Raw genomic sequence first — 10,984 nt, 5'->3', positions numbered from 1 at the left:
TCAATACATTGTAGAGGGCCACTCTTACCCTGATACCAAAAATCACACAAAGACTCAGTAAAGCAAGAGGATTACAGACCTATTTCCTTTATGAACACAGATGTAAAAACAATCAATAGAGTATTTGCAAGCCAAATCCAAGACCACATCAAGAAGGTCATTTACTAGAATAAAGTCAATTCATCCCATTGATGCAGGGATGGTTCTGTAGACAAAAATCAATACATGCAATCGACCATATAAATAAACTGAAAGAAATAACCGCAGGGTAATCTTATTACTGTAGAAAAGACTGACAACATCCAGCAACCCTTGATATCACAAGTCCTGGAGAGATTAGGGATACAAGGGATGTAGCTAAATATAAAGAACACAGTTTAGAACATAACCATAGACAGTATCAACTGAAATGTTGAGAAAATCAAAACAATTCCAGTAAAATTAGGATGAAGACAAGATTGTGGACTTCCTCCCTACCTATTTAATACAATACTTGAAGTCTTATGTAGAGCTCTAAGAAAAGTGAAGGAGACCAAGGGGACACAAATTGAAAAGGAAGAAGTCAAAATGTTATTTGCAGATGATATGATAGAAAACATAGGTGACCATAAAATTCCACCAGAGAACTCCTACAGTTGAGAAACACTTTCAGCAAAGTAGCTGAAAACAAGAGTAACTACAAACAAACTCAGCAGCCCATCTATATAGAAAGGACAAACAGGCTGAGAAAGAAATGAGGAATACAACAACTTTCACAATAGCCTCAGGCAATATAGAATACCTTGTGCTAACTCTGACCAAACAAGTGAAAGTCTCATATGATAAGAGCTTCAAGTGTTTGAAGAAACAAACTGAAGATCTCAGAAAACAGAAAGATCTCCCATCTTTTAGGATTAACATAGCAAAAAACTGTCATCCTACCACAAGCAGTCTACAAATTCTATGCAATTTCCACCAAAATCCAATGTAACTCTTCAAATATGTTGAAAGGACAAATGTCACCTTCAAAAGAAAACACAAGAAAAACCAAGGGAGTGAAACCAAACCTGAGCAGTAAGAGAACTGCAGGAACTCTCACCATTCCAGATCTCAAGATATATAGCTGTAGTAACAGAAACAATATGGCATTATCATAAAAACAGACCCAATGATCAGTGTTATCAAATTCAATATCCAGACAGACACCAACAACCATATAAAAAACTAATTTTTTGCTAAGGAAAAAAAAGCCCAAACTACACAATGCAAAACAGACAACCTCTTCAACAAATGAAGTTGGTGAAACTGAATGACTAAATGTAGAAAATGAAAATATATCCATATATATCACCCTGCACAAAATTCAACTCCAAATGGATCAAAGACCTGAGGTAAAACCAGGTACCATGAACGTTACAGAAGAGAAAGTGAGGAATAAGCTTGAACTCATGTCAAAGGAGACAACTTCCAGAGCAGAACACTGACAAGACAGTGTAGTCACTAAAATCAACAACTAATACATAGGGTCTCATGAAACTGAAAAGCTTCTGTAAAGCTTCTGTGGTTTGCACAAAGCAGTAGCCTACAAAATGGAAAAAGATTTTTTAATTATTATTACCACATCTAATGGAGGGTTGACATCTGAATATGTATGTATAATAAAAAAACCCAGAAACTTTATAATAAAAGAGCCAATATGTAAATAGAGAATTCACAATTGAGAAAAATTGAAATGTCTGAGAATTTCTCTTTTTTAAATCGGGTATTTATTTATATTTCAGATGTTATCCCCTTTCTCCATTTCACCCCACAGACCCCCCCCTAGAACATCCCCCCTCCTCCTGCTTCAGTGAGGGTGTGCTCCTATGCACCTACTCACTCCTACCTTTCCACCCTCAAATTCCCCCACACTGGGGCATCCAGCCTTCATGTGACCAAGGACCTCCTCTTTCACCTGTGCCCAACAATGCCATCCTCCCCTACATAGACAGCTGGAGCCATGGGTCTCTGGCTATGTGCTTCCAGGCTGGTGGTTTAGACCCTGGGAGCTCTGCTTGGTTGGCATTGTTGCTCTCCTCATGGGGCCACAAACCCTTTCAGCTCCTTCAGTCTTCTAACTCCTCCATTGGGAACCCCTTGATTAGTTCAATGGTTAGCTGTGAGCATCTGCCTCTGTATATGTCAGGCTTTAGCAGACCTCTAAGGAGACTGCTATATCAGGCTCTTGTCAGCATGCTCTTCCTGGCATCCACGACAGTGTCTGCTATTCTTGACTGCACATGGGATGGATACTCCTTCAGTTTCTGTTCTACACTTTGTCTCCATATTTGCTCCCATGAGTATTTTGTTACTCCTTCAAAGAAGGAATAAAGCACCCACACTTTAGTCTTCCTTCTTCATGAACTTCATGTCATGTGGCCTGTGAGTTGCGTTTTGGGTACTGGGAGCTTTTGAGCTAATATCCACTTATCAGTGAGTGCATATTATGTCTGTCCTTTTGTGACTGGGTTACCTCACCGTGAAGTTTTATTTTATTTTATTTTTTTTTACCACTATTGCTCTGTGGTACAGCTTGAGGACAGGGATGGTGATTCCCGCAGAAGTTCTTTTATTGTTGAGAATAGTTTTGGCTATCCTGGGTTTTTTGTTATTCCAAATGAATTTGCAAATTTATCTTTTCATCTCTATGAAGAATAGAGTTGGAATTTTTTATTGGATATTTTATTTATGTTTCAGATGCCATCCCCTTTCCCCAATTCCCCTCCCTAGAAAACCCCTATCCCATGCACCCTTTTCCTTTTTGTTATTATATATATTTTTAAATGTTAATCAAAGGCTTTATAAGTTTGGTAATGCTCAATCAGAAGTGTAACCCAATACCCAATCGAGATATATCAACTATCTTTGACTGGTGGAAACATGTGAGCACCTGCCTCCATTCCCCCCCCCTTCTCTCTCTCATCACCTAGCTTCTCCTCTCTTTCTTCTCCTCCTCTCCTTACTCCTTCTCTTCCTCTCACCTTAGCTCCTCCTACATATCACCCTTCCTGTTAAAATAAAAGTTTTCTCTAAAAATACAATTAGAACATAATTATACCAATTTGTACCAGTGAGGTACAATATAGTCCTAATACCCAGTCCATCATTGTGTTGACAAACCAGAACCTCTGTCATCTCTCCTAACTAAAACACTTAGTCCTGAACCTGGCTTTTTTTCTTGGCTGTAGAATGAATGCCAACCCCAAATCATCCTTGAGTTGGAATTTTGATGGTGATTGTATTGAATCTGTAGATTGCTTTTGGCAAGATGGCCATTTTTACTATATTAATCCAGCCAATCCATGAGCATAGGAGATCTTTCCATCTTCTGAGAACTTCAATTTCTTTCTTCAGAGCCTTCATTTCCATTAAATTAGAAAACATCTCTAATTTCTTTTTTTTTTAAATTTCTTCCTTGACCAAATTATCATTGAGTAGAGCATTGTTCAGTTTCCTTGTGTATGTGGGCTTTCCATCATGCAGGGGACTGTCATATGTAGGGAAGAAAATAGAGGTGTGTGTTTTACAGGGTGAATTTAAAGCCTCTTACTGTAGGGAAATGTTGACTTCCCTTGATTGGCTGGCTCTGTCTTCAGAGCTAGGAGTGACTATGGATGTCAATTTTCTGGGAAGTTTTGTGGTCCTTTGGAATCATTGCTGATTTACTATTTTGAGCTTATGCTTGACTTAGACTGGGTGGTGGTGGGCAGCTTCTGGCAGGTCCTGATTGGCTAAACATGGGGGTGGTTTTTCCTGAAATTGACTTGTTTCAGACATTTCTAGTTCTGAGAAATAGAAAGTCAGAATGTGTAGTTTAGCTGCTTTATATGCTTGGGACAAAATTGATGAGTCAGGAAAGAGGTCTGTGATATTTACTAAAATTGTACATAGCCACCAAAAAAACCTTTACTGATTTTGCAAACATTGACTTTAGCTGTAAATAGAATAGTATTAGATCCAGGAGTCAAAAAATAGTGATTAAATCTTTGGCTTTGAAAATGCTAATTCAGAATGCAAAAGTGGGATTAGATATTTAAAGGCAAGATGAACACCAGTAGAAGAATGGATTAGAGATACAGGTGATGTTGGATCTCGTGTTTATGAAGCTAATTTGATAGAATTCGTTTTAAATTGTATTACAAAAAGTCGAAACGACAGATATTTTAATTGTGGTAAGCAAGGTCATTTGAACATGGATTGTAGGCAAGGCATTCCTAGAAACAATGATTTTGTTGTTGTTTTGTTTGTTTTCCTAGAAATATCCCAAAGAAAAGACCTCAGCCTTCTGGAATATGCAGAAGGTGGGGCAAAGACTGGCATTGGACTACTAAATTCAAATCAACAGAGGATAGGGATGATAACCCTTTGCCAACAGATAATGCTCTAGAAGGCCTCTGATGTTTGATTCAAAATCATTCCTCCATTTAGACATGTACCTATTGGTTTAGGATTGCTAATTTTGAGGTAAATCTCTATGACCCAAAATCTACTTGGGAAGGATAGGTTTTATTTGTCTTATAATTCCCGATTATAATCCATCATTGGAGGAATTTAGGACAGGAATTCAAAGAGATATGGAACCTAGAGGCAGAAGCTGATGAAGTGGCCATGGAGGGATGGTGCTTACTGCTTGCTTCTACATGGCTCATTCTATCTACTTTTCTATAGAACCCAGGCTCACCAGTCCTACCACCAATGATGCAATGGGCCCTCTCACATTGATCACTAATTGAGAAAATGCCTTATAGCTGGATCTAATGAAGGCATTTCCTCAACTGAGGCACCTTTCTTTCTGATGACTCTAGCTTGATTCAAGTTGACAGGAAACTAGACAGTATCATTTTTTACATAGTTCACTTGGCTTTTTCATATTCAATTTTCTGAGATACACAAACACACACATACTTACACACACACACACTATATATATATATATATATATATATATATATATATATATATATATATATATATATCAAACTCCAGAGCCATCTCTTAATTGAAGTAGAACAGCACAAAACAATAGTTGAATGACACTCATAATTAGAAGATACCTGAATCCCTGTGAACTGAATACAATAAGATGAGAAAAGAGAGTGTTTAGAAAATGGAAAATTTTGAGCTCTAGAAATTGAAGATAGTGTAGGAGAGAGCTGAGATAGGCACCAGCCTGGGGAAAAATGTGTGCAGCATGTGTGAATGCTGAGGGGCTCTAATTTGCTTTCCCCCCATCCTCCTAGGTCCACTTCCCAGCTTCTACTTTGAAATGAACTTACAGATACATCAAGTAACTGAAAAAAACCAGGACACTTTATACAGTGTCTGTGTGTGTGTGTGTGTGTGTGTGTGTGTGTGTGTGTGTGTTTGTAGTGGCCTGGGCAGGAGAAGAACAAACAAAATCAAACAGGGCTTGGAGTAGAGAAGGGAATAATAGGAAATAGGGAATACCTTACCATTTCCCTGATCACATGTAGCATTTGCAAAAGTCCCTAATAATATTAGGATCTAGAGTGTCAATAGGTGACCCTTTGGATTGATTATTTAAGGAGTATTGTGTTCAAATTCTATTGCAAAAGTGAACACATCTAGGATCACTCAGGTCATGGGCAAGCTGAAGAACCTGGAGATTTTCTAAAAGACATCCCTAGAAGGAGTTAGACAGCATGGACAACACATTTCCTGTGGATGAAAGAAGGGGCTGGAGGAAGATTGGGCTGTACCCCATAGTCATGGGAGACTCCAGGACACAGGTTAGACTGGAGGAAGACACAAGATTTTCAGTGTGATTTCACCTTATTCAGTGGGAGTTAGGGGCTTAGTCTGGCTAATCCCAAGGAGAGACTGGGGGCATCTGGTACCAGGGTTTTTGTGGAGGCCAGAAGACAAGGATGAAAAAAAAAAAAAAACAATCTTTAGGAGTGTGATGTCATTCACAAGAAAGGGTCAGAGAAGCACAGGGAGTCACAAAACTCATAAGGACCTAGGGGAGATGGAGGATGACAGGCAACTCTGAAAGAAAGGCAGGAGAGGTCAAGAAGGTGTGCAATAGCCATATTGTGCCTAAGGAAACTGCAACATTGCAGCTCCAAAGTGAAGGTGGACAGGGTCTGGTGAAGAGGGCCAGCCAGGGGGGTCTTGATTTATGTTGGGAACTGGATTAGTGAAGAGAAGGGAAGAGGGATTAGGGGTAGTCCTGCAATGAAGGATCACTGAGAGAGCAGAATATGTCTGTGACAAGGTGGCCTCCCTGCAATTCTCATGGCCTGCCCTTGTTGAACTCTGGTCCAGCATGGAATATCCCCCTGAACAGGAGGCTTGTAACAGCAACAAAGTAGAAAGAGGGGTTGGGGGATCGTGAATGGAAGGGGTGGCAAGTGAGGTGCCTTTTATTGACTGCTTCTATTTGACTAGGAGTTATGTCTGTTTAATTGACTATCTTGCCATGATTTGGCCTTGAGATGTGAAACCTATTAATAAAGCTATCAAGTTGTTTTAGATTTTACAATGTGGTGAAGCAGTCGTTTTAAAAGTGTGTCCATGTGAGTCACTAGATTTTCTGTGTCTGTTATTAACATTTCACCTTTTATTTCTAATTAGGTTAATTTGTATATTCTGTCTGCACTTTTATTAGTTTGGGACAGGATTTCTTTGAGCTTGTTAATTTTTCTCAAAGAACCAACTGTTACTTCATTCATTCTTTGTATGGAAATTTTAAATTCCTCATTTTCAGAATTCCCTCAGTGCTTATTTTGTTTATGGATTCTATTTCCATTTTCAGGCCTTAAACTTTTTATTCTTTTCCCTCCACTGTTTTCTTTTCCTGGTTTTGTTTAATTGATTTCTTTCTTTCCTCACACTATTTGTTTGTTTTCAAAGATCTGTCTGAGGATTTCTTCATTCTCACCTTAATGACCTCTATGACCTTTATAGAGATTGTTTTATGCTTCAGCCATGTTAGAATATTTAGGGACAGCTTTTTTTTTTTTTTAAATCTGGACTATAGGGTAGACATAATGCCCTGGATGTTATCAGTTCTATTGTTTAGGCTAGCATCTAAGATTCCAGTCTTGCAATGATTAAAGATTTAGATTTTAGTTTCTACATTTCTGTGTGTTGAGTAGCAGTTCTGTTCCTTGTTTTTGGTTTCCTCTCTGGATTTTTGAAGAGTGTAATTGCTGTATGTTGTCTTAGTTACAGTTTTATGGCTGGGAAGAGACATGACCAAAGCAACACTTATACATTTAGCTGGAGCTGCTTTGCCATTTTGGAGGATTAGTCCATTATCACCATGGTGGGAAGCACGTCATCGTGCAAGCAAGCTTGGTGCTGGAAGGCACTCTAGCCTAAAGCCAGGTGGCCCAAGCTGCCCATGGCTGCTGCTTTATGGGACTAGAACATGCTGCCTTTGTTCTATTACACTTTCACTTCCTAGGCTTGGCTGACTTGGCTGTAAACTGACGTTGAATTCAGAGATCTGTGTGTGTCTGTTTCCTGAATGCTGTGATTAAAGGCCTGTACTACTAGTCCTGGACATAAACCTCTCTTTACATTTTTACAAGAGGTTTACAAATTCTGAATTGTAGATTATTCCAGATATTGTCAAGTTGACAATTGAGAACAGCCATCACTGCTGTCAGGCAGGAACTTTCCTTTGGACCTAATAATTTTGGCCACTTGTGGTTCAATGTTTCTGGGTATTGGGAGCTGACATTAAGGAATGGGATGTTTAGAATTCTGAAGGGGTTCACAGGAGGGAGGACATTATACCAGAATCTGCTTAATTTGTCTGCTTGGGACTGGGGTAGAGTGAACATAGGTTACCCCAAATGTTTGCTATAGAGTTGGGGATTAGACTGGTAGGTGTGGTTCTACAAGAACTGAAGGAGAGGGGAAGATCTACAGGCAGCTTCCATGCTTCCCTGTCAGGATTGGTCAGTGAATTTTCAGTGAGTGCATGCTGGAGTTAGGGGAAGGGAGGTTAAAAAGGGATGGTCTGTGGGACTCAGAGGAGATGTAGGGAGGCAGAAAGGAAGGCTACAGCTGGTGGTATCATATAGCTCTACAGATGACACCAGGGGATTGAAGTTGACTGGAGGAGGGAATGATGAATTCTTCAGTCTCTTAAACTGTTTCCCAGCCCTTTTCTTTTGGGGTGTTCTAGTGAATTCCTGCAGGCTGAAATGATGGAATGAATTGGGTGTAGGAAGATTGGGGGAGAATTTCTCTGTGATCCACTGGGGTTGGTGCTGCAGTGCTGAAAATGAGAATGGGGAAATAGTAAGTGGAGGGGAGTAAGAGAGAAAGGTGTGGATCTGCATTTAGGCTTCTGTTACCATACAAGGAGAAGCACTTGTTTCAGTGGGTGTGCAAGCCTGGCTTGGGGCCAAGACAGAGCAAAGTTTCAGAAGAGTGGTGTTAGAAGGGGAAAAACTATGTGATCTACAGGACATGTGAAGAATGGGCAGTGAAAGGCTCCCACAGGTAGTGTGCTACAAAGGTGAGGTTTTGATTGTGTGATTGGGTCTGCAAGAACTGAAGGAAGATAAGATCTGTCAACAGTCTACCTGGTGTCCTGGCAGCATGGTGTGGAGTAATGGTTCTCATCCTGTTGGTTCCTATTCTCTTTGGCAGCCTAATGACCCTTTCATAGGCATTAAATACAAGATATCTTCTATATCAGGTATTTACAGTAGGATTCCTAATCGTAGCAACATTACAGTTATGAAGTAGCCACAGAGTAATTAATGATTTGTTGACCACAATATGGAGAACTGTATTATGGGGGCACAGCATTAGGAAGTTATCAAACCACTGGCCTAAGGAGTATGAATCTGTAAAGAATCAATCCCTACTAATATCAAAATACCTTAAAGATTTTTATGCCTTGACCCACAAACACTTCTCGTCCCAGAAGGTGTAGACTCCACTTTGGCATATTCTTCTCAGTTGTCATAAGAGCATGAGGCTGGAGTTCTCATTTCCAACATTTAATTCCAAGAAGAAAACCCAAGGGTTTCTAATACTAGAAGGATAGTGAAGGGTCTGCACAAACACCCACAGCTGAACTTGGCTGATTAGACTACACGAGACTACTCTGAACATAAGCATCCCTGGAAACCACAGACTGATTTGAAAAGTTTTTTTCATTATATTTTATTAGGATCAGGTTTTGTCTACAGAGCTGTTTGTGGTTATGTAGACCAGAGGAGGGCCTCGGATCCTCTGGATCACTAGTTACAGGTGGTTAAAAACTCTCCTGTGTGTGCAAAGTCTTTGAACAAGGAACTTTTCTGAACATAACCATCTCTGGAATCCATAGACTGATTCCAAAAGTTTTATTCATATGCTATTTTTACTAGGTTAATATAGGACCCTAAAAGGCAGCCTGCTTTCTGGTTGAGCTAGGTTTGAAACCCCAGTGACCCAGCAGGTGACCCCGCACAGTTCCCTGCAAAGGATGGTAGGCATTTGTCACATCCCCATACTACAGTCTCCTGACATGGTGCCACAGCTCTCGATTTTTGTCCTTTGGTCATGTAGGGCAACACACCTACTATCCCCTCCACATGTAGAGGGCATGACTACAAGCCAAGGAGCCTCAAGGCAGATCTTCATATTAATGAGGTACCTAAAGTCTAGATGGATCTAGTCAATTAAGCATTCCTTCCCAGACCCTTTCTGCAAAAGGTATTTAACCTTAGGCTTGCCCTGAGAAAACTGGGGTATGGTTTATCATTTACTTTCCACCATGACAATAAACAACTTAAAATCATGGGCCATTTCTCTTTCATTGAGGATCCACTGTGGGGAGCAGTGGAGCAGGCCTTCATCTATAGAGCTTCCTTCTAATCTCCCACAGAAGACCTCTCTGCTTTCCTAGCCACAGAAACCACCAACCCAAGCAAACCAAGCAAGCCAAGCAAGCCAAGCAAGCCAAGCAAGCTGCCGAAACCAATCCATGAACTCGTAATCCCCATGGCACAAAGCTGGAGCATCTCTCCTTTTCTCTCCCTTTGTCCCAGTGCCAATCCAGACCTTGGCCCCTTCTTTGTTCTTGGAACTTCCACAGCTCCCATAGCCCAACTTGGGTGCCGAAGAGACTGAGAACCAGACAAGCTAGCTCTGGCTCCCCTCAGATTTCAAACTGCACTTCTCACCCCCGAGTGGGGTCCTGAGGCTTTCCATAGCCCATGCAGCAGCCACGGAGGATGCAGCATGGACAGAGTGCAGTCAAACTTTCCAAGCCTCTGTCTCCCCAAGTGGCCTAGGCTCTCAGCAGGGCAGACTCAGGACAAACTTTAATCCAACAACTGGTCTGAGACACATACTACAACCCAATAGTTAAGGTTTCATGAACAGTTTTTTTTTTTTTTGTGGTCATGGAGAGCAGAGAAGGGACTCAGATCCTCTGAATCACCAGTTACAGGTAAGTTCCTACGAACTGAGTCTTAAAAAGAAAGTCTTCATTGTCTTTTCTTTCTCTGGTGAATAAACATTCATGATCAATATCTTCTTTGCTCTAGGCCCTGGTCATCTGTTCTGTTCAGTTCAATGCATACAGGTTTCTCCAAAGAAACCCAGTTGGACTGTGTTTAGGGCCAGCTCCTAAATTGAATCCCAGCTTTCAAGTCATCAGACAAAAACCAACAAGACCATCAACAGGGTAGATGTCAGGTAGAGTGTCCTAGACTCCTGTGCTACCCTTCCAAAATCTGCCATTTTAATATATTACAGGTGTTTTAAATCCTGATCCACCATGCTGCCTTTCCCAGATTCAGTGTAAATGCTGCAGCAATAGTATACTCTAACCAGAAGTCTTTGGTTATAACACCAACTGTTGCTGCTGGAAGAAAAGTGTTGGTCATATCTGTCTAGCCCCTAAAATCATTTTAGGCATTTGAGTGAGGGCTTCAAGAAAAATACTGTGCAGCGGTGGTGGCACTGACTTAAATCCCAGCACTTGGGG

General features: G+C 40.6%; 1 pseudogene; it reads right to left on the bottom strand.

The window, feature by feature from the left end:
* The window catches only part of LOC117707881 (serine/arginine-rich splicing factor 6-like), a 329,309-nt pseudogene that overhangs the window by 143,636 nt on the left and 174,689 nt on the right, over positions 1 to 10,984 (bottom strand).

Source organism: Arvicanthis niloticus, chromosome 4, assembly GCF_011762505.2.
Source record: "Arvicanthis niloticus isolate mArvNil1 chromosome 4, mArvNil1.pat.X, whole genome shotgun sequence".
Lineage (NCBI taxonomy): Eukaryota > Metazoa > Chordata > Mammalia > Rodentia > Muridae > Arvicanthis > Arvicanthis niloticus.
This window is presented reverse-complemented; position numbering and strand designations above follow the sequence as displayed.